Source organism: Macrobrachium rosenbergii, chromosome 55 (assembly GCF_040412425.1).
Source record: "Macrobrachium rosenbergii isolate ZJJX-2024 chromosome 55, ASM4041242v1, whole genome shotgun sequence".
NCBI lineage: Eukaryota > Metazoa > Arthropoda > Malacostraca > Decapoda > Palaemonidae > Macrobrachium > Macrobrachium rosenbergii.
In genome coordinates, this window is record NC_089795.1 from 37,877,512 (window position 1) to 37,903,031 (window position 25,520).

General features: G+C 35.6%; 1 long non-coding RNA gene across 1 annotated transcript; it reads right to left on the reverse strand.

The window, feature by feature from the left end:
- Window positions 1-1,140: 1,140 nt before the first annotated feature.
- Window positions 1,141-15,230, reverse strand: LOC136835126 (uncharacterized). Its single transcript, XR_010851987.1, has 2 exons — window positions 14,554-15,230; window positions 1,141-3,064 (listed from the first exon to the last, which is right to left on the reverse strand). It is a non-coding gene; the product is annotated as an uncharacterized lncRNA (long non-coding RNA).
- Window positions 15,231-25,520: the final 10,290 nt, after the last annotated feature.

Consider the following 25,520-nt stretch of genomic DNA (forward strand, 5'->3'; position numbering starts at 1 on the left):
ATCACTATGTATATATATAATATACATATATGTATATAAATGTATACCATATATATAATCTATATATATCTATATACAAATACATATACATACATACATTCATACACACACAGCAAAATTGTCCAAAAGGAGACATGGAAATAATATTGGAAATTCAACACGATAAAAACTACCGGTTCGTTATACTGAATTTACAATACCAGCTCAACGATGCTTCGCAAACTAAACCAGGCAGTAACATCGGAAATGATAATTAATCGGGACATCTACACATAAACGACGAAATAAACCATATCGTCAAAACAAACTTTGGATGCTTAGTCTCGCACTAACTAATCTTCTTAACCAATAAAAAAATGAAAACTTTCGGCCAGGTGGCACAGATGTAGTCTACAAACTTGCAAAGAAACAGCATCCTTAAGCTCTAATGCAAGGAAGCTTCGGGCTACGGTAATAAAAAAAATAAAAATAAAGGCAAGTGTATATATAAACACTCATTTTCCAGTGTAAACGTTCACTATTAGCTGAAGAGCAGTTACATTCACATACAATATACAGAAATTACGCAGGCAAATTTTCTATCTTGTAAGTAAATTTTCCTCAAAGAATTCGAGATGAGATGCATAGAAAATCACATAAAACATTACGTATATAGAACACTCAGACCAATAAAAATTAAAGATCAAAACACTGATATATGGAATACAAATTTAAAAACAAAAGTAAAAAAAAAAAAAAAAAACCGTGAGGTGAGATGCAAATTACCACCAATAACTAAACATGCAAAATGTAACGCCGTGATATCCCAACTGCTAAATCGGAGCCAGGCGGCGATCCCGGCTTATTTATGAAATTACATAATCCCTGGGTCCATTATAGTGCAGCGCCCATGATACGAATTCTCCGTGTCAATTAATAATCATAGGTTGATTTGTGCTAATTGATGGACTGAAAGAGACGGGTCACATAATCATTGTGCGTAAAATCCACTCAGTGACATTTCTCTTTTTAATGTTTATTAAAGGCAAAATCCACCCAGCGTCAGTTTTCCTATGACATTTAATCTGTGCTTTATAGCATAACAGTCTAACATGTGCTACTTTTTAACAAATATTCTCAAGCAAAAACCACCCAGAACAATTTTTCTTTTTTCTACGTATTATAACAGAAGTTCACCGACTATATTTCTTTAAACATCTACTCAGACGCAGAAGCTTCCAAGTGATCATTATTATTTCTAATGAAACTCTCATACAGTGCAATTCGTTTCTACCAAATAAATTCTATCTTAGAAACTACCCAGTACAATTTCGTCTTTAACGTTTACTTTCAAGGTAAAGTCGGTTTCACTTTCTTTTCACTTTTTTTTAAGAAAGTAAAAGACTTTCAATACATTTTTTTCTTCTTGAACATCTATTCTAATGGAAAACCAACGGTTTAATTTTTTCCTTATGTTAATTATTACATACGACCATCAATACCAGAGTTTTTCTATCATGTTTATTCTTAAGGATATTCGAAAGTAGAGCATGTTTCAACTGTTTTAATGTAAAATGTTCCAAATGTCAGCTTCACTTGTAAGGTTTAACGTAGGATCGATTTAACGCTATATCCTATAACGTTTATTCTCATGCCACTCTGCTTTGCGTCACGTATGTGAATTCTTTCCATTTGTAATTCATTATAAAATCCAGAAAGTGGCACTATTTTATTATCATCATTCTCAGCAACATTATTATTATTATTAGGCCAGTTACAACTCTCTTTGGAAAAGTAAAAATCTTCAAGTCCATAAGCTTATTCGAGCGTTAAGTAATAATTCATCTATATTTGTTTTTTTTTCCAAAACGAACAGTAAACTGAAATCTTGGAATGATGATACTAATTCTGTAGTCGAACCGCTGTAGCTTCTGAAGTTCAAACTATAATCACATCGTAGTGAGATTCATTACCAATCTACAACCAAATAGTAACAACAATATACAAACTAAAACCAAATAACAAGAAATGTTACCTAACTAAAACCACAGAATTAACGCCCACTTTCTAACCAAATCCAACAAACTCCCCATTTAGCCCAAAAAAGGTTTCTATCTCTCTCATCTCCAAGGGAAAATATCCCAGAATTCATACGAAAAACAACTTATGCTAAAAGCATCACCACCCCAACAAATGCTACAATGATTTGCCTCCAACGCTAAAGCCATCAGCGATCGAGTTCAAGTAGAAGATGCTTTTCATCATATCTACTGTTAACCACAAGTCCTGAGTAAAAAGCTAATACACATAATAATTCGATACTAGGCAAAAATCCCTGTCACCTATGCTAATTTATGAAAGAAGCGCATGCACCTGTTCCAGAGAACTCAGTTCACGTTGCACAATGTTGCCGATTATGGAATCACCTTCCCTGTTTAATCGTTTGGATGATTTTGGAATTTACTGTCAGTTTAATTTACACACAAACACACACACGGACACATATCATAGTGCCAAAATAAAGCATATTTAGAACAACCCCAGAAAATAACTAGTTTACATAGCAAAAAAGAAGAGCATAATTCATAAACCACACAGTGAGTGTCCAACCTGAGGTGCAAATCACCGAGACGACACATTATAATTCAATACTAACGACAAAAAATACCACTTCCAACAAACAGCTACTTTTCACCGATTTGAACCAAAACAGAGAGAGCATGTGGCATGAGGAACGTTTGATGGAATGGGTGAGGGCAGGGGTGTGGAAAGGGGAGGGGGAGAGGGAGGAGATGCAAGAATATCACAAGCAGCATTTTTCCGGCCAAATCCTCTTATAACCTCTCGGGCAAAAATCCGTTCAGAATCCCCCTCCCTCTCAGACTAGCACCACTAAATCCTCCCATCTCAGCACTCGTACAGGCATTGGCTCAGCTCGAAGAGGGTGCCACGCGAGTTTTCTGGATTCCAGGATTCCGTTCATCCGCCAGAGCCAACTGGAACCTGCATGAGCCTTGGGACGTGACTGGATCTCTCCCGAGAGGATTTCTCGCCTTCAAACACATGGGCATACACAGGTACGTACCTGGAACAAAATGAAACCACCATTAGGCTAGGGCAATGCAAGTTTTACTGCAATGTCAAAACATGTCTGTAATACTAACAAAGAAAACTGATAGGTTAAATTTAGCATCATACCAACTCGTGTACCTCACCTCATCGAATTAGATTTAGTTGTAATTAAAATATTGTGGTAAGTCTAGGGTATAAAAACAGTTAAACCATATATACAATGAACAATTTAGTATGATGATAAACTTAAGTTTTGCCCTTCTAAAATACCTTGACATTTCGAAACTGATTTTGCAATGGACTGGTATGGGTTTACATGGATTTAACGATAACATTGCAAATATCTATAAAGTAAAATGGAATACAGGAGTACATTTTATCTCATGCATGCTATTTATGTGGACAGGAAAATATTAAATGGAAGAGCCGTACGTCGTGGCACTAGAGCCTGAGTAACTGAAACATGGAACCTAAAACTCGTAGACTTTCTCGGCCAGCAGGTTCCACCAGTAAATTCACGACGAATATCAAAGCCGTTAGAATTAACAATTTCCCGAACAACTGGCAGACGACCGTAATCATAGTATTCATGTCACAACAAAAGGCATTTTAAGAGTAACATAACTAACTTTCAAAAGACATTATGGTAAAATCACCAGTTTTCCAAAGAACAAAAACATTGAGATTCACCCCCCTCCCCAGCCCCAAATTAATGATCTACCCTGGAATATTTTAAATTGTTACGTATAAACCACAAGCAAATCATAAAATCACTTGACAATCTTGAGGTAAAACAATTTGCAAAACCCCGCCCTTAATATAAAGATATATAAATATGTTGCAATTTTCAACTTTAATTACTATTGAAAAAGCTTTTAAAATAAAGACAAAAGAAATGAACTGACGCTAAAAATCAAGATTTAAACTTTCATACATGTTTACGCAAAAATCTAGATATCTTGCATCATCAGTGAAACTGTCGACCCTTTTGAAATGTCATGTAATCGTTTGAAGACCGAACTATGTTATTTACAATTCTGAACATCAAGAGCTACAAACATTGCAATATACAGGATGAAAATCCATAAAAATCTACATCTAACATTATCGACAACAGCAGTATCAACTACGCATAAAGATGTCTGGAATATATAGACTATTTTAGTAACGTCGTTCAATACCAATATAAACAGCTAAAAATATTAAAATCTCCCCCCCCATCTTTACATAACCTAGAATGAAATCGTTTACCACAGCCTTAAAACTAAACTTATTCAACCGCCTTTAGATCATAAAATAGACGCCTTAAAAAAAATAACGTCACAGAATCTTCCAAGATGCATCAGCTTCTGAACTGGCCTCCCCATTTATTACAGAGGACTCACACATGAGCCATTCAGTCTCAAATAATGACGCAATTAAGTCACTTAACGTCCACTTTATAAACAAATGGGGGTTATTCATCACCACCAAGACCGCGAGAATTGTACTTCTCGAATGAATTACAGCGAGCGCTACAATGCCGTCTCGTTCCTTGATAGCAATACGGCATTTGGCTTACGTAAGGATTTCGTTATTTACAGCTCAGTGGTCTGGTCAAACTAAGGTTTCATTCCACTTAGGTCAAGGAGAAAATTGCCAAATCTCCAATCTTTGACGCAAAAACTTATTCAAAGGGAAATAGGTAGCATTATATGTATGTATGTATGTATGTATGTATGTATGTATGTATGTATGTATGTATGTATATATATATATATATATATATATATATATATATATATATATATATATATATATATATATATATATATACACATACATACACAAACACAGAGAGAGAGAGAGAGAATTTCATCTGAGAAACGCTTCCACAATACTATCAATTAGAGTGAAATTTTACTAGCGCACGAGAGAAAAAGTTGAACATATATGAAGCTTATTTGCGTTATGAAAAAAACACCATGAAACTTAACATAGGAGAAACTGCCAACTTTGTCCGAACTCGATGAAAGTAATCACACAGACAAAGGCACAATAATGTGTCATAGAGCGGCCGACATCAAACGGGAAATTTTCGGAAAAATTGGTCAATGCAAGCAATGTGCTCGCTCTAATGAAAATAGGGACAGCCAGCTCCGAACTGGTATGGCGCTGAGAGAGAGAGAGAGAGAGAGAGAGAGAGAGAGAGAGAGAGAGAGGACGAGACAAGTTTGCATTGGCTGGTAAAAGAATTACAGTCAAAAGTGGCGCTGGAAGAAAGCATTAAAGGGAAGGTAATTGGCAGGCGGGTAGGAATAAAAGGAGTACCCAGTGATAGAGGAAACGATGGAGAGATATTTTTCTGTATGAATAGCTAGAAAACGGCAACAGTTAATAATAGTTTTTGGGTAAAACTGAGCATGGTACAGTTGCAGTAGAATAGTCGTGCGGGAGCGGACTGGCACGAGAAACAATCAATGCTCGTGGGAAATCACAGATATGCATCTATAATATGCTGACCAAACAATGTAACGATATTAAATGGAATACAGCCTGCAACCGAACCAAAAAGGTTTGTTTATTAAAGTAAATCATGAACAAGAGATTTCTGCCCTCCAAATGACTATGCACTACTAAATGATGATGCAAAGGTAACTGATACCAACAGATCAAACTTATGAAGTAATTCAATATACAGCAACCAAAATGTAGAATCTACTGGTCACTTTATACCACACATATGTAGTTGCAATGTTTTCAGACATTACACAAAGCATAAGATGAAATTATCCTGTATAATTATTCAACTTTCCACGATTAGTCCCACACACACGTGAGGCCAAAGGTAATATTATTTCCTCCCATTCTCAGCTCTATAAAAAACATATCTATTTAATATCTGTGTTCACGTGTCATTTTCCAGGGAAGATTATAGCGATTATATTTACCATGCCAAATTAAGTGACTCTAAAACCAAGAGAAAGCTAAAGGACGAAGAGCGAGCAAGACAGTACAAAATCAATCTGTTCTTTCCTTACAACAAAAGTAAATAAGAATCTTTATGTAATATGTTAAAGAAACAGAAGCCTTGGATGAAAACGAATAAAAGGAAGTCATGGCCAGTTATGCAAAATCAAAATGGAAATCTTTCGCATAAAAAAATGGAAGACTTCAATTGCAATGCAATACCTGGAAGCCTTTGCCTGCACTGAAGTTAAAAGGGAAACAAAACACTAAAAGAGAAACAATCGCGTTTTTCACTGGCTGTACGGCCTCTGGTCATAAAGGAAAAGAGAACACCAAATAATTAGATGAAAACTTTAAAAATAACAATGTAATAAAACAGAATTATCTATGACAACGAACACTCTACTATATATATATATATATATATATATATATATATATATATATATATATATATAATAATAATAAATATATATATATATATATATATAATAAAATAAAGCAGTTATAAAATATAACACATAAGCGAGCAAAATCACTCAAACACACAAAAGGTAACCATAAAATATTAAGCAACAAACAATAAACTAAAATAAACAAGTTACCCATTAACATTAAATAAGTAGGATGCTCGAAGACGAAATATTCAACGGTATTACTGTGGTCGTATGAAAAAAAACCTTGACACTTAAAGATAACATCGTCAGCCGTATGTGCAGCCCACAAAAATAAGAAACTATAATAAATCAAAAAAGGTTTACCAAGCATAAACACTGTTACTTCTTTAATAAAGGAAATTAATGAGTAAAGTAATATGCATTAAGCTATAAATCGGATAAAAGAACATAAATAAAACAATAAGGGCTCAATAGAACATGAGACTGTGGATACTAATGAAATAAAATTGGAAAAAAGAATACACTCTTCTAAGTGTGACAAAATTAATGCCAAAAACAATTTTAAAAAATTCATTCAAAAGGGGAAAAACGAGAAACTTCCTCGGAAAAAACAAATCCGGTCTGGCAGGCCTTGAGACAAATAAAACTTAAAAAGAAAACACACTTCATTGCCCAACTAGCGCATAAAGCTCCAGACGGAAATGAAAAATCACATATCCTTTGGTTGGCATGGCAAAAATCTTTTAATCATCAAGGAAAAACATCAAAAACTGAAGACATAAAATAAAACTTTGACGCAATGGCAAAATATAAAACTACTTGCATCAAAAAGCATTTTCAGGGAAAAAAACACTTGAAAAACTGGTAAGAACAACAGGGAAATACAAAAATACTAAACGTGGTCAAGGAAAAGGAAAAAATGCTGACGTTGTTAACACGAAACCTTAACAGCCAATAAACATCGGAAACAAAAAAAAATTATTTGGTAAAGAAACTAAGACTATTCCAACCAGCGCAACGAAAGAAAAAGAAACCAACACCTGCCGAATAAAAACAAAGCGAAAGTAAATATTTCCAAGATAACGCTGAAAAGATTTAAAGCTGTAAACATGAAGCTGGGAAAAACCAAGGTCTGAAACTGGCAAATATTTTAAGAAAAATTATGGAATGCCTAAACATCAATAAGACTCAAATGTGTAAGTGTTCAAACGGCAAAATAGCGGTATACATACAGTAAATCAAAAACAGCACAGTATAACCAAAGTACGACAAACATTTGACCGGAAATGAGAATTGCTAAATAGTATGCAATTAAAAATAAAAAGGATATCACAAACTGGGAGGATGCATGAAACATTTTTTAACACCTTACGATGAATGGATAGACGCAATGCATTTAACCCAAGGCTCAAACAATGGTCGCTGTATCGTATTTACAACCGAAGTTCAAAATATGATCTCTGTAATATACTTTCAGAGTCAAAGCTCAGCAACGATCAAGGCATTGTAACTAAGGCAAAGCTCAATCAACAGGGCCAAGAACGTCATCAGCGCATGAAGAACTAGGCGCCTTGCAGAACCCAAACATAGTCAGTCAGTTGTGATGTCACCATGCAACATGGCGCAATACCTTATATTCTTCTGTTCCTCATTTTTTTTCACCGCGTTCGTTCCATGTTAATGCTTGTACAATTTAACATAAGCAGATAAAAGCAAATACGATGAGGGCATATAAAGCAACGCGCCGGAGCAGACTAAAAACTTTTCATTCATTTTAAATGAGTCCCTTTTCCCGCTACATCTAGTCGTATATTTCCAGCTGCAACAGCATAAAATAAATTTCTAAATGAGTGAACTCATTATATTCATGACAGATTCATTTTATTGCTGTCAAATTAAATTTAATATGAGAGAGAGAGAGAGAGAGAGAGAGAGAGAGAGAGAGAGAGAGAGAGATACGAATGCTGTTGGTAATTCATTATACTGTGTGTATATTTACTACGCGTATGGCTACTAAAGGTCGAATAGTATTAATTTAGCTTGAATGAAAAACAAGAGATATTGAAATTTATCTGCCCATCTATCTACCAATATACAGCATACTGTATATATATATATATATATATATATATATATATATATATATATATATATATATATATATATATATATATATATATATATATATATTGTATTTGCATACGCAAACACACACACATGAAGCGGTTTCGAAAGTGGAAGCTTTGTGCACAGGATCTCATCTTTGATTCTGTAATTACAATTCCAGGGTAACACTGAATCTCATCTCCCTTTACTCTAAGTTGTCATAAGTAAATTAATATCCTACTGGCGAAAATCAATTTCATACTTGTATTATTATTTTTCATATCAAAACCAATAGCAATTCATGGAATTTATACCTGAGAGATTAAAACATAATAAGGAAGAGGTATAAAAACAGCATATACTCTAGAAAAAAACAGAGATTAAGATTAATCTAATCCTCAACACAGAAATAAAAGAGATGCCGCCGCCTAAATAACAGCAAAAAACACTTATCATCCATTACCATAACCTTAAAAATATTAAAACGATGCTTTTTGTTAACGCACGCACACACGTGTGTGTGTGTGTGTGTGTGTGTGTGTGTGTGTGTGATTTTGTACGTGTGTATAAATTAAGTACAAACTTAAATTTTATATTACACAATGGGAAGAACGATGATCACTAGTGAATCCTAATCATAAATACATTAAAATGACTATTGATTAGGATAAGGAGATCTACAACATTTCACTTTTATATATATCCTGACAAGGATATCGCCAATATGCACAACTCTCCTGCTTTAGTGAGGTCTTTGTCTATTTGGCTAATATTTCAAAACTAAGAATATATTTTCACGCTCCAAATCTTTGTTCACTGCGCTAAAAAAAATATTTATTTATCCTAAAGTAGGAAACTAATAAAAAATTTCACTGATTACTGAGGAAATAAAAAAATCTTCGTACCATACAAAAATAACACTTTACTAAATATGACTGTTGTTTCATCATACAATCCGAACTTCTCAGTGAGTGCAATTATGCACATAGACAGTGGAAATACAAAAGGACGATTTTTACTGATATAATCAAGCTTCACAAACTAGCACAGGCCCTGTTGAGTTGTTACCTAGAACGTTAAACGGTTAATATTTTCGTAACCTCATCCAATTACAATAATTGAAACTAATTTTACCGATGCTTACATTCCATAATCCTTTTTATATCTCTAATCCTAATTTTTATTTCAGCAGCCAATTATATTTGGGTTTATTTTCCTTACGCGTTTGTTAAATATACATTGCAAATTCAAATCGGCCAACGAGTATAATTCACTAGGCGACGAACTACAATACACTTAACATCAATTTATGAACCAGCATTCTGAAACTGAGTTTATTCAAGGGTTAATAAATTGTAATATCAATGGATACATTTTCCGAAGGGAAAACAGAAAAATGGAAAACACCAGCGGCACATCACAATACAAGAATATATAATAGTTAGGTGAACTTCTCAAAATAAAATGTTATTTAAGGGTCTTCCACTCCAGTCATAATCAGTCGATGATTATATTGAGGATAATTACATTAAAGTATCCACATGAGCTCTTCAGTCAAGAGGCACACACAGATGGCTACATATCTAAATATTTACACGCAATTATGAGGAGTTGTTACGCCAGTTAAGAACCAAGTATATCAATCAAGTACTATGACATCAGAGATGGGCACAGCAACCGCCTAATTCTAGCTCGTTTTGCTATCATCACAACTGTCAATGAAAACTGCAATAGATGGTACATTTCTAATTAATTTATATACAAAGCAATTCAACCTAACAAATAAAATTTCACTTCTTTTTTGCCACGTTCTAGTAGATTATACAGAAAACACAGCAACTTTTCAACTGAGCAAAATGAAAAAAATCTTGGCAAATTAAATGAATGCAACAATGTATTCATGGCGTAACGCACTTCGTAATCCAATTACAGTAGCTAATTCAGTACTTGGAAACGGAATAAACCAATCAAACCTTACATTATTTCAATGAATCACTTGTGAGGGTCACTCACTTTGGCAGCAGCTCAAAATCGCAGGAATGACAACCAGTTCTAAGGGGAATTTCATCTAAAGACTAAGACAACAGATACACAAGCGTTCTCAATAAATCTCCTGCCATAAAAGAGGCTTTGTTATTCAATCGCTGCAGAAAACGATTATTTCCTTGCCACCCGTTTAATGAGATCTCGCTATGAAATCAAATTAGTCTGTGCTACGCAAAATTAGATTAACCGTTCGGCATTGGAAAATAAATACTTTTGTCCCCTCCCGTCCTACACCGCCTCCCCAAAAAAATATTCGAAGCACTGGAAAATTACGCACACTCTAACAAACAACAATGTTTTGCAACCACAATAGCAAAAAGCACATTCGCTAATAAAAACTTTTATAATTGCTGTATACCGAGCAATTTCAGCATATCAATTTCAGTGAGCCATCTTGCTCGGAAAAAAAAAGTTAATGCTAAAATGAAAATTGAAACGGCACCATTTGAGCCAAATAACTCTGCACAGGCATACTATGCTGTGCTGTGATGCTGAACTGTGTGCTTGGTTATGGCAAATTTGTAAGTAATCAATTTTTTTCTAAATTCAGATCCTTTATTCAAACAAGAATCTCAAAAGGAAAGTCCATTGTATGATTATAAGTAATAGCAGTTAAAATCTCGACACCCAGTTATAAAGGTCATATTCAATCACAGAAAATCATGAACACCAGGGGCTTCTCAAAGTTCAAATACTATTTCCCAATAATTGATAAGAGCTAAATTCATGACTGACGGTTCCCGATTTTCACAGTCAATACTCAAGACAAAATTAACAGCATTTCAGTATCATAATTTCCTTGCGTTGATTAGAGTTTTTCTGCGCCACACAGAAATACTTCAAATGAGTTTATTCCATATTCCCAAGAGGGAATTAGACAAAATTATTGCAATAAACTAACTGTAACATGAGTTTTATCACCAATCACATTTATGGATAGGTGGCAAAATTTAAAAAAATTAAAACAAGTTGCAATCACAATTTTGTACGTCAAGTTTAAGTTCTCTCCTACAAGAACACGAGAGAGAGAGAGAGAGAGAGAGAGAGAGAGAGAGAGAGACTCTCAAAAACACTCTAATTATTAACTCTAAATGAATATACTACTTCTAATACCGAGGTTTGATGCATTAAATCTAAATCATGGCATTTCGTAATTTTGGGAGTAGTTATTCATTATCATTGTAAACTTCAGGTTAAAATGGTTTATAAGCCTTTGCATAACGGTGGGTAATTACACTTTGAGTCCTTGATGAATCTCTTGGAGTTCCTTAAGCGTTTATTTTTAACCCTGGGAGACGTTTATCTTCCACAAAATCTTATAAGTTACTAAGATTATACCTTAAAATACGGAACTGGGATATACCTTATAATAATTCCGGAAACAGGACAACATAGACAATACAGAAAGCACGAATTTCATTAGGCGATTCTGCTATCAAAGCCTAACTGACCTTTGACCTATTTAGCATGTGAAATTTAAACAAATTGGTGCCAATTCTAAGCAATACGAATTAAAATGAAAACAAACTAATAAATCTTCAAGTCTTTCCTTAAATTAAAGATAACAATGTACACCACACTGCAATACCTGAAATGTTATCGTTTTCAGTAGAACGATAATGCATAATTTCATTCATTTTAAACTGGGAAAAGTTTACAGATGATATATTCATTACGGCAATTGAACATCTGTGTTTTACCTCTAAATTGAATTATGTAAATTAGCGACAGGAATTAAAACCCGGAAAAAATAAGACTTTTGCACACATATATACTGTACAGTATATATAGTGAATAACCAAATTCCCCACCACAATGAATGGCACCTATGAGTGTCACAAGTAAAATAAAATCAGAAACTCCTGATAATCATTAATTTACTTAACTATTCGTTAGATAGGGCCTCTATGGCGTTCGTTATCGCCACCATTACTACGTCCTTCATACAGCCGCAATGTGTATATTAACCTTCATACTGGCCTCCTTTTCATTTAAAATGTAGCACCTCCTGCAAGACTTCTTGCACCTCTCCCATCTCAAGTTTTCGTTATAAATCCGGTAAGAAGGCGCAATAATCCTTCATTCATATCCCTCTGTCTATCAACGTCCCTTATGGTTTCAGTATAACAGCAGTTATTATTAAAATTAAATCCTCAATGACTTTATACTAACAAACCTAATCTAATTGGGGGTATATTCAAAAACTATCTTCCATGGCCTGTTTTAAATGCACTAAACATGATCACGAAAAACACAAGTCAAACATATCTTTTAATAGCGAGGCATTTGCATAATCATAACGTTACTCATAAAAGGATTAAATATAAAAATTAAAGAAAAAAGCATAAATTGGCAGTACAGCAGTGCAACTGTTGATCATGCTCAGTGAGCTGCAGGTAGTAAAACCAAAGAAAACGTTTATCTATGGTTTTCGTAAATAACAATTTAAAACAATGAAATACCCAATACTAAAGGAAGGCTCAGTTTGATAGGAATTGGGAAGACGTCAAAAATATTTAATGACCCAATAAACCAACTGAAGAATGTAATTAAGAAGCGGGAAAGTAAAATACGGGACACAATAATCTAACACAGCAATTTACAACAGCAATTCGACGGGAATTCTTTCAATTCATCCGGAGAACGAAGAGGGACCACTAGAAAGGACACTGGGGAAATGACTTGAGAAAAACATTGTACCAATGGATAATTTTCCCTTTTTGGGCGTGCCAGATGTGGTAAAAAATTAATTACTGCGACTAAAACTTCTTCCTAAGTCTTAACACTCTTTGCATCAGTTTTGGTGACCCAATGTACTGTCCCCGAATACAATGCAATCTGAATTCTGATATTTCTCTTAGGAATGCACGGAGATTTAAGCCTCTCAATAGAGATTAACTTTTATAAAGGTATATAAAATGATAATTGAACCATACGCCTAACAACAGTACCTTGGCATCCTCAGATCACAACACATAGCTAGTCCAGTGTCCAATTTAACCAGTATACTGTATACTATACTTTAAGTACGAAATACGTAAAATAATTCCAAGGATACCACTGGCTAGTTTATTATGAAATTCCATATATGTATACAGTATATACATACATGTATATATATATATATATATATATATATATATATATATATATATATATATTAATTACACACACACGTCTTTATTTACCATCCCCAAGTTATCATAACATGTTTAGTATATCTGTAACCAACGGGAGAGGTGGAAATTTAATGTCAGAATAGATAGCCTACTATTTGCAACATCGTAAATATCTCAAAACTTCGACATATAAACAGCCTGTAGTTCGTCTTGAACAGGAAACTCTGCTAAACGAATTCTTGGTTTACATCCCAAACTACTAGATTTCAGGGAAACAGCTTGTGAAATTTTAGGATATCTGGGTAAAATCGTAAAATATATTTCATTTTCCTAATCCCATATACACCCTTAAACAAAAGAGAGGACAAAAAAGGTAATTGAAATCCAATCCTTATGTTTTTGAGATTTGTGGACAGACACAGAAAGACAATTTTACAAGCAGACCCAAGTGAATACACAGCTAACCTCCGCATCCACTGACGGAGTTGGCGGAGTTACAAAAAATACTAAAAATTTTGGCTAAAATGCGCAAAGTTAAAGTTACACGAACACCACCTACCCAAAGGTAGGTCCACAACATTCCACGTCATTCATTATTGATTTCCGATACTCATGAGGCACAATTCTCTCCGTCTCTGCCGTTTCAACTTCAACATGCATCACACTTGACTGACTACTGACTGTCTCTTCTCAACCATCTACAACCCCAAGAGGAATACAAGTCACATAAACCTTTAAAGATGACAAAAGTCTTCGGAAAACTCGCCTACAAAATACCCACCTACCCACTTTAACCTGGTCAAGCTACTAACTACCTTCCAAGTACAAAATATTACATCAGCTTAGAAAGACAGAAGATAATTTGAAACAAAACTACACCATACCTGCGTCCTCAATTCAATGTAAACGTTGGACAGATCGAGGAACGTAACGTCTTACATTAAAAAGCCAAGGAAGCTCGACAACTGGGGGCGTCTTGCGATAACCTGGGCCGTACGAAGAATGACAGGTGCCCGTCACTTTCAAATCGGAAGAGATTCCCGAAATTGACACCCCAGAAGATCGCCTGTCAAGGTGTTCTAATTGAACAGGTAAACCTATTCCGACACTAGGCTTTAATGTATCTAGGGTATTAAAGGCCTCCCGATATATCCATGAATCACTGTATGAAACAATTTTGACAAATTGCATGGGTGCTTGAGCATGTGTGCAGCTAAGGGTTTATGTCAAAGTTACATACGCAACAGCAACATATAAAACGTAAAGGTTTGCCTCTACAGTTCAAGAAGGTATTAATAAGAAATCAAATAACAATGCTTTGCATTAACGTGCGTGAAAAGATGAAATCATTAAAAAATCTAACGGTAATTCACTGATACAAAAAACTACGAGTGCAACACAGATATACGAAAGGGCGGATGATGAGTGATTTTAAACAAAAAGAAAACCAATAATCCTGCGACTCTCCTGTAGATATCAGAACCATTCTTTTTGAAGTTGAAGGAGAGTACACAAGGTCAAAATCGGACTATCCAGTAACGCCCAAGACCAACACTTTCTAGTTACGACACGAACACACATTCATCAAATGCGGGTGCAAAAACCTCGAGTCTGTCAATACACACATAAGAATTGCAGAGTCAATAATTCCCACGAAAACCTTCAAATACCCGTGATGCATAAGCAAATACGGACTCATCTTATCGGCCTGAGCTCAAAGTCAACAACTAATCTCTCTGGCAATTAAGGGCCGTTCGACACGCAGGCGCGGGCACCGACGTTCCTTGTGGAACTCGGAAATGGTGCAGCCAACTGGGCTTAGCTCATTCCATCATGTATTCACATAACTGAAATATATATATGTATATAAATATAACGTATATAATATATATATATATATATATATATATATATATATATATATATATATATATATATATATATATATATATATATTCCTTTCAGTCCCTTAATGAACTGGTGATATCAAATGTTTCCACATGGGGAGAGAGAGAGAGAGAGAGAGAGAGAGAGAGAGAGAGAGAGAGAGAGAGAGAGAGAATCAGTGTAATTCGTGTCCTTTTTGTCTTCGGAGACATCAAACAAACAAGAGCACCACCACACGGCCATCATCAACAAGACCTGATATCATTCCAGACTTACAGGGAAGCACATGTATGTCTCAGATTCGCCATCCATTAGGCCAGTAATCCTAGCATCCAACATTAATAACGGCCCCCTAACAAATCTCTTATCTCGCGACACAACACGTGAATTATGCCGTGGGTTCGTTAACCAATTGGAGTAATGTTCAACCTCTACCACACGGTTCCCTCGCAGAGATATACAGGCTACCAAATCAAAAGGTTTTTACGTCCAGTAGATGCTCTTTTACAAAAGCGTCATGCATCCATACAAATGAAAATGGCACGTCAAAATAACCACTATTAAATATTATTAAGTACGGAAAACTTCTCTTCGTGTAGTTTATTTTTTCTGAAAAGCGACCAGACACAGTGTCCCGCTAAATATTTTGCCCTGGATCTAAATATTTAACCTAGCGAATAGCCTGAACATTCTCCGTTAAGTATACACACTGCAGAATCGTTGCCTAAAACAAGACAGTTCCTAACCTCAAGTTCTTGATTTAAAGGGGAGAATATCCTAGAGAGAGAGAGAGAGAGAGAGAGAGAGAGAGAGAGAGAGAGAGGAGAGAGAGAGAGAGGTAAAATTTATGATGTATGTAAATACGTATAGATATCAACTACCCACTCCCAACAAGGAGTAGTTAAAGAAATATAACTCACTGCATTTAGGAAGAAATGACAACCAGGTAAACTTTTTTCCAAATGAGTATCTTGAGGGGGGGAATGAGTTCGTGAAAATGACAACCTAAGAATAAAAATAAACATTCACGTAACAGACTTGACGATATATTACAAAATACTCTTATACTTCTTGTTTTTACGTTAAAAACAGATACACATAAATTTATGAATATATACGGGCAAAAGCCAGGCTGTGAACAAGTACCACCACCTTCAACTGAATGTAATGAAATAGGATATGGAATTTAGGCCAAAGGCCAAGCGCTGGGAGGCATAGCTGAGAACCAAGAGCAATAGCAACCCTGGCTGAGGCAGCCTTCATCACCAACACCAACACTGCCACCTCCGCCGCCGCCGCCGTCCCCGCACCGCCGAGACATCCATTTACACTCGGGCAAACTCCAATGAATTCGAAATGAGAAAGCCAGAGACCTAAAATGGGATCATTGATTTTAATCCATGAGTGGATCTGACGTTGCTGGCCTTAAGGGATAACTACCACTTAAGCGTCTGTGAACAAATATGACACTTACACATCTCTACAATGAGGTCCAGAGTTCTTTACAGGGACGTCCTTCACGTAAAATCAATTCGTTTCATATTCATTGCTTAAATCAACACACAAAGTGAACCGCCTCTACAAACAATAACTACTTTCATTCTTTCTGTAAATATTTTCTCCGTTCTTCCTAAAGTGTTCCCATTTGGGAAAAATTGTCAGTGAGCTAATTGCTCCCCAGGCTTCTCAACTCCAATTAGTTCTCATTGCCAATAAATAATGTAAAATGAAAAAAATTATAATGTAAGCTCACAAAACAAAGAAAAACGTTGGAGCCCGAATTGAGGATTGCTTAGCAAAAATACTGAACAGGAGCTGAAAAGATGAATGAATTCACCACGTAAATCATAAATGAGGACTAAGTAAAGCACGGTATCAATATTTAAATGACAAGAACCTAAACTAATTTTAATCTGAAAATGGATGCTTTGGGTGTGAAAGGAGCAAGTATAGTTAAGACAAACGAAAACTAGCGTCTGTTTGAGGGACAGTCCTGAATGACGAAACGGTGGTAACCAGTGGTTTCCGCTCAGATCTCAGGAAAAACAAAGAAAAATTGGCCTGCCCTTATTTTGGGAGAAGGAAACAAGGTGTATCATCTAAAATGGAAACTCAAATGGGTCTTTGTAATGAGAAGAAATTCCAGGATCTGGAATATCTAGATCTACCACAGCAGTTAAATGCACGTTGTTTTGCTGGCCCTATCTCATACCAAACTAGTTTCTCCGAAATAGGGACTATTTTGGTTATAGCTGGATGATGTACCAACCACGGTAAGGAAGAGTAACATGTTCTTCCCGCAGTTCAAGCACCAAGACTTAAAGTACTGAACTGTCGAACACAGTTTTTTTTTTTTTTTTACGTTATGAGGTATAAGCGCGTTTAAATTATATAAGAGTTGGCGTGTGTACTTGAATAATGTATATTCAAATAATTTAAAGATCCACAGGTAGACTAATCTCTTGAATGTTTTGTTTCTTCATCTTACCTTTGTTTAGATTTCGAGATTGAATACTTATGATAATGGTTGTTTGGTAGGTGAACAAGGTTATGAAGTGTTGATTCATCGGCATAAGCTTGAGTAGATGTAAATAACGAATACAAATGAGACATAAGATAATACCGTAGGTGATACAACGGTACGAAGATCAAATAAACTATTTATCATATGATAATTGTCAAAAGTTGCACGGACAAAAATCGAGCTGTCAACTTAAGATTATGCCCTAAGAGGTACAGATTAGTCTTGGAGCAGAGCAACACAGATACTGACACATGCAAATAAAAACATGCAAAGACAAAAATTTCTTAGCAATTTATACAAATTTCCACATATGCACTTGGCAGCCATAAGTAACACTGATTACTACATTCCACCTTTACTGATAATCACTCAAAGATTTGTTACGTCCGTAATGAATGAATTTCTCATATTTAAGCACAAGTATTTAGCAGTCGTGACTCGGAGCACATTGCTGTGAAATTACCAGATAACATATTTCATTGTAAATTTGAGCAAATCATCATCTTATACACGTTTGGAATATTCACACGCTGTGATGGCTGGATGACTCCTTAGCTATATAAACAGCTCACTCTTCGAAGCAAATGTATATTCAAATAAATGCTTTCTAATGAAATAATATCTCTTGTGTCCCGCGTGCGAAATGGCACACAGAACTAGTTCCCATTTCACTGAATTTTTCAAAAGCTGGTTGAAGTCTATAAACTGGAAACACAGCAAAATGAGAGAGAGAGAGAGAGAGAGAGAGAGAGAGAGAGAGAGAGAGAGAGAGAGAGAGAGAGAGAGAGACTTTCTCCTCTTCATTTTATTTGGTCGAAATGGAAGTACCCTTGCGTAACATTTCATAAACGTCCCCTTTGGAAGGAAGTATTCTTTCTCATTTTTGATCCTTCCGTGCCTTCATTTATTCTGGAGAGGCGAAAGAACGTCGTCATGAGTCTTCATGACGAAAAAGAATTTTCAGCACTGTTTACAGAGACCAATTTGAGGATTTAATTACAGTTCCCTGGCATCTTGAGATTAATTGCAGTCGCAGTCTCAGCTGCGAGAATGCATTAGTTGCTCTTTTGTGGAATGGCGAATGTTTCATTAAAAAAGGCTTCTCCGGCAGGGTACGGTACCGTTTATCTACCAACTATTTTGTATTAATTACACCGTCTTTATGCCTACTCATAAACACACATCGACTCTGCCGTTTTAAGGGTATGAAGATATCTCGCCCAATCATAAATAATCATCCCTTGAGCCTTTTTCAGTTCATTCATATATTTCACGTACCTCTTGAAAACATTCAATATATATATCTACTACTTTGAAAATATCACTACAATCCACAATAATGGTGTTTTTAATATGATGCCACTGAGATTTTTAAATCACCAGTCTTTGAATATCGGGTTATTTTATTATGTATCAAAGGTAAAGAATTGTTGCTCCGGCGTTAATGGCACAAAAGTCACTGGCTTTCTCGAATGGAGTAAATTAATGTCTGAACATGTTTTCACGTCTGACGGCGACACCCACATCATAAAGATGAGTTACACTTTTAGTCACTGAATCTTATGAGTATGAGGTGCACCACTATACAGCCTCCATGGCAAAACGTCCAAGAGCTGCAACCCTTAACCACGAATGACTGGAAACGTGACCTCATTCTCATATTTTACAGAATAGCTAAAATATTGGAACAATATTCTAAGAAACATCGAGGTCATATGAGCAACAATCACAGTAAACCGTTTGCCTAAAAAAAAATCATTGGTAGAAATCTATTACGAAGTACAATCGATAACTTCCAACATTATAAGTGGTAAGATAAGGTTGACTGTTTACGGGTATCTTAACGAGCTAGTATTTCCAACTGTGTACCCCCCGTCTCCAAACTGAAAAGTGTTGGGAGCATGGCCAAATGAAAGTGAGATACGAAACACTGGATCTCTGAGACATAACCTTTGGAATCATTACAAACTAAACAAAACGTTTGAAAATTTTACCTAAATTCTTTTTGTTAAGGCTTGTGACGTATTCAAAGTTTGTTCAAAACTAGCGTCATAAAAATTTGCTGGACCATTCAATCCTGGTGACCCAAAATGGGAAAATGGATTTTACTGCTCAACTAACCCATCTTGGTAAACTGACAATTTGATGAATAAATTTCTACCTATTACATTCCTATGTAAAACTCTGGGTCCCGATTTTGGCCTAACCCTAGCCTATGGTATCATTGTCTGAGCAACTCTGAATCGCCTCTACATGAAGATGATTGCGATGAATGCATGTAGCCTTGCTGCTCTTAAGAAGACAATTTTGTTACATATGTTTACCTTACCTATTCCTTTGTAAAAGTGTAGATCCCTGTCGTGGCACGTACCTGACACCAGGGACAACGGGTTGAAAAATTTTAATATTTGATACATAAAGAACCTTCCACGTAAATGTTATCATGTGTTAACCAGTAGGTTTAGAGAAGAATTTTAACTTACCGCCAACCTACTATCACGATATCTGAATGATCTACCCTTAAATTGGGGTGTGGCTTTTGAACATTTAATTTGATTTGATCTATAAAAATTTGACCGTAAAGCCTACCACTGGGACACTTTCTGTTATTCGGCGCTTAAGGCTGTACAGCGAGGAAGTTGGAGTGGTTGGACAGCAAGATGGAAGAGAGGAAGTGGTAACGGATGTAAAGTAAAGGCTACAAAATGGGTGCAGCTAGGGGTCTTACAGTGCACCACTTGAGGTGCGCTGAGAGCACTACCCCCAGCAGGGAGAATGGGGTGTGGCCCTCATTTCAACAAACATGAAATTCCCCTTACCCAGGGATGCTTTGTGCCAAGTTTGGCTGAAAATGACCTCGAGGTTGTGGAGGAGTCAAAAATGCGAAAAGTTTACGCCAGACACAAATACAGTCCCACGGACAGATTCCGCCGACAAACTTTAATAAGAAAAGCTCACTTGAGCTTTCAGCTCAGGCGAACTAAAGGCCAACGCAGCAGCAGAGCATCACAGTGTATCAACAATAGACATTTTCATAAAATTTTAATTCCCAATGAGATTCTTTACGGCTTACAAGCTTAGAGAGGATTCTTAGCTATTCTTTGCATAATCCGGTAAAATTAACTCATTTTCTAAACAAACATGATCAAAGGACAAATTAAGAGCTCGTCACTTGTAATCTGTTGTTTTATCTTATACAATAGCGTAAAATACAAGAATACAACTCATAACATTTGCTGGAGAGAGAGAGAGAGAGAGAGAGAGAGAGAGAGAGAGAGAGAGAGAGAGAGAGAGAGAGAGAGAGAGAGAGAGAGAGAGGTTATCTTGAAAGAAAAAAAATTAAGCAAAATTTTTGTTCATTCCGTTGGAAATTTAATAACAGCTCTAATGAAACTACAACATCGAAGACACACATATACACACACATACACACACAGCAAGAGCGAAAAAGAGAGTCAGTAGCATCTCTGAGAAAACATACTTTACTGGTGATCTAAGACGCACGGCAAAGACGTCCGAATTCTTCATCTCGCGTGTAGGTATGATTTAGTGGTCGCGGAAAAACGAGCTTATGGACTTTTTGAACTCTCAAGGACGGGAGGGTTAACAGCGACAGGGGTGATGGAAAAGACCGCATCTTCTCTCCCATCACAAAGAGAACATCTTCAGAATGTTTCTATCCCCGTGGGATGAGGATTACCTTGTCAAGTCATGCAGTTTTATTATTATTATTATTATTATTATAGCAGCATACATTTTGACGGAGTACTGATCATTCGGGTCTTGTCTCTCTCTCCCTCTTTATATATATATATATATATATATATATATATATATATATAGAGAGAGAGAGAGAGAGAGAGAGAGAGAGAGAGAGAGAGAGAGAGAGAGAGCTGGAACACAACAATCGTTGAACAACCACGTACATATATAATTACTGCTTAGGTCAACTGACACAAGGATTTTTTCGATTATAAATACAATGGCATGAAGACATCCTGTTAACATTTTATGAATTTGTTTCTTTGAAGAGTTTCGGAGAGCTGTTGTCCACTGATACTGGGAAGTTTCTCTTAATTTCATTTACCCTACGTTTTCTGGAAGGGCAACTTTACATTTCACGTCTTTTGTTGGTTCTAATTTCATTACCATGTGGTATTTTATCTTTTTATGTAATATCCATTTATGATTCCATTTTGTATAAAATAAACTCCTAAAATAAATTTCGGAAGTTTAAATCATTCCAGTGACCAAGTATATTCAACCAAGAAGTGGTAATCATTCAGAACTCCTACTTGCTGACCGCCAGTAAACTACTTTCTCTCTCTCTCTCTCTCTCTCTCTCTCTCTCTTTGTTTTCTATTATAGAGGATGGAGACCATCATGTGACGATGAGGATTTTCAATAATTCGTTGTTCTAAAACTATTTTACATATTTAACATTGTATTTCATACATCGAAAGTTGAACTGTTCTCTGTTGATTATTCTACAGTATATTTCGTTTATTAAACTCTGGTTTCTGCCGAATAGTTTTTGTTGGTTCTAATTTTATTACCATGTGGTATTTTATTTTTTTATTTTATATCCATTTATGATTCCATTTTGTATAAAATAAACTCTTAAAATAAATTTCGGAAGTTTAAATCATTCCAGTGACCAAGTACATTGAACCAAGAAGTGGTAACTTTTCTGTTGACAAAGAATTATCCCAGATAGTGGCAAATATATTACGCAAATGCACGGAGGATTTCTTAATAAAAGCGTTCATGCAGTTATGAAACCACCGTGATGGATGGATCCACGTCGGGTACTAGTTCTTCATGGGAGGGGTGGGTAGAACTCTCGGCTAGTACGCTGTTGGCGCAGCGGTCGACTCTCCAACCGGCCAATGAAGAGTTACAGGAATGTATTTCAGGTGATAGAAATTCATTTCTCGTCATAATGTGGTTCGGATTCCACAATAAGCTGTAGGTCCCGTTGCTAGGTAACCAGATGGTTCTTAGCCAAGTAAAATAAATCTAATCCTTCGGGCCAGCCCTAGGAGAGCTGTTAATCAGCTCAGTGGTCTGGTTAAACTGAGGTATACTTAACTTTTTCTCCAGGTTGCAAGCCTGAACCGATACCTCCGAGCAGAGAGAGAGAGAGAGAGAGAGAGAGAGAGAGAGAGAGAGAGAGAGAGAGAGCAACAAAACGTAGAAATAAATACATCCTAAACTGCAACGACACCAGACTATCTTGTAGCAGTTTGTCAAAAGAGAATCGCTAATACAGAAGTACGAAGAAATATAGTTCTGTGCTTATGGTGAAAGGTAATAAAAACGTAGTTATCACTGTGCTTATTTTTCTTTTGAAAAACGAAAGATTATGGAATCTTCGTTAGGGAGCGAGGAGGTCTTGCTGATAGAAATGACACAAAATCCCTCTTACGTTTCAACTTTTTTCAGTCTGCACATTTTGTAGGCGGTTACCATAACAACGGCTTTTTCACCAGTTCACGACCACAGTTACTGATATAAAATACCTAAGATTAGAGAATATCAGCTTTATGCTGTTAACTACACAATAATAAGGCTGGGGAAGAGACAATAAAAATTTCATTCAGAACTCTGAATTATGTCCATTAACCTGTGATATACAGTTATAATATTATTCATAAAAATCAAGAATAAATTTGAACATGCAACATTATTCCTTACAACAGCATTTTCAATTTTTCCGGTACCTGTGGACAAAACTACTCTGGATATTTACTGATTTACACTAAACATAAACTAGCATATATATGCATAGATAAGTTATATTAACCATATCACTAGTATTTCGTAAAAGCTTAAGTGATTATTGACTTACAAAAAATATACGCCTCTACACTGCTAGACAAAAATAACACAATTATTCTTTCACACATACGAATACCCAACCTGAAAATCAAATTGTAAGCTAAATAATCTAATTCTGTAACGATTAAGGAATGAAAAATGGAGACACAAAAACAAGATTTCCAAAATATAAATAAACACTTGGCCATTTTTATAAAAGAAGACTTGTTTTGAAAAGAGCAACTCTGAAAAACATTTCTCATGCAAGGCAATCAACCATATGAAGTCGTTTCCGGCTGAAATATTAAAATGGTTTTTGCAAAGAATTACTTGCAGTGTTAAACAACAACACAAGGGAACAACTAAACACGTGGGAAGGGAAGGAGGGGAGCATTTGAGTAAATTTTTTTTTTATTTACTTATACTCATTTTTCTTCATGCACCTCTAGTCGCAGTCTTTTCATTACTCTCTCTCTCTCTCTCTCTCTCTCTCTCTCTCTCTCTCTCTCTCTCTCTCTCTCTCTCTCTCTCTCTCTCTCATTTCTAATAGCAACTTTCAAAACATTCTCATCTTTGTCTCAAAACAAAAATTACTAATCAGCTAGTTAAAGACGATAAATAATTTACGCAATTTTACAGTCAGATTCAATTTTGGGATTTTCTTTCTTATTCTCTCTTACAAATACTCGACATATGGGAGGAGAGATATTGATAACCGATTAGGTTTCAAGGTGAAAGTTAAAAATATTGTCATTACTAATGCATTTTACAAATTACTTACACACACACACACAATATATTATATATATATCGGCCGCGTGTGATCCAGGTCAAATAGCCTATCTAGTGTTTTGTTCTTATGTACTCAACAATTCAACAATTACCTAAGGAACTCTAATCTTCACATTCATTTTTTCCATGGCAGTGTGACCCTGAAAAAATTGTCTATAAAATTACACATTATCCATGATATGTCCTGTTTACACTTGGTAAAAAGATCTAGCAAACTTTATTCATTACAGTCGACTCAGTCCTTCGCTTTTAAATACCTAATTTTTTGTGAAATCAACTAAATAACTTAAGGAAATAGTTTAATCGGATTCATAAATACGAACTGACACAAGTTGCTAAAACGACGGAAAATGGAAATCTGGCATCGAATGTATCCAGAACTGATGTAAAAACAATATATAGCGCATAACACACGTACACTCATAAATATGTAAACTACCCACGGGACACATGCACACAAACAAGCGAATAATGGAACAATCAAATATCCAAGCCTATCCTGCAAAGCCTTCTGCAAATGATAAAAACACCCTTTTCCCCTCGAGTTTTTCCTCTTTCGTGGCATTACGCTATGACACACAATTCCGTATTCTACGATTCATACAACACTTTTCCCTCTGAACCTGTTCCCTGAAGATAAAAGTGAAAGCTAAAAGTGAAAGCTAAAAGGCCATACTCTTTTAAATAGTTCGGAAGTTGACTTTTCTGCTCCCTCAACACAATAAGAGGGCAATGGCATACTTCCCTTTTTAATAATGATCATTAATTCACATTCCATGTCCAAAAGGCGCCACGACCGGCAAGACATTTTTATTCTATGTCATCTGT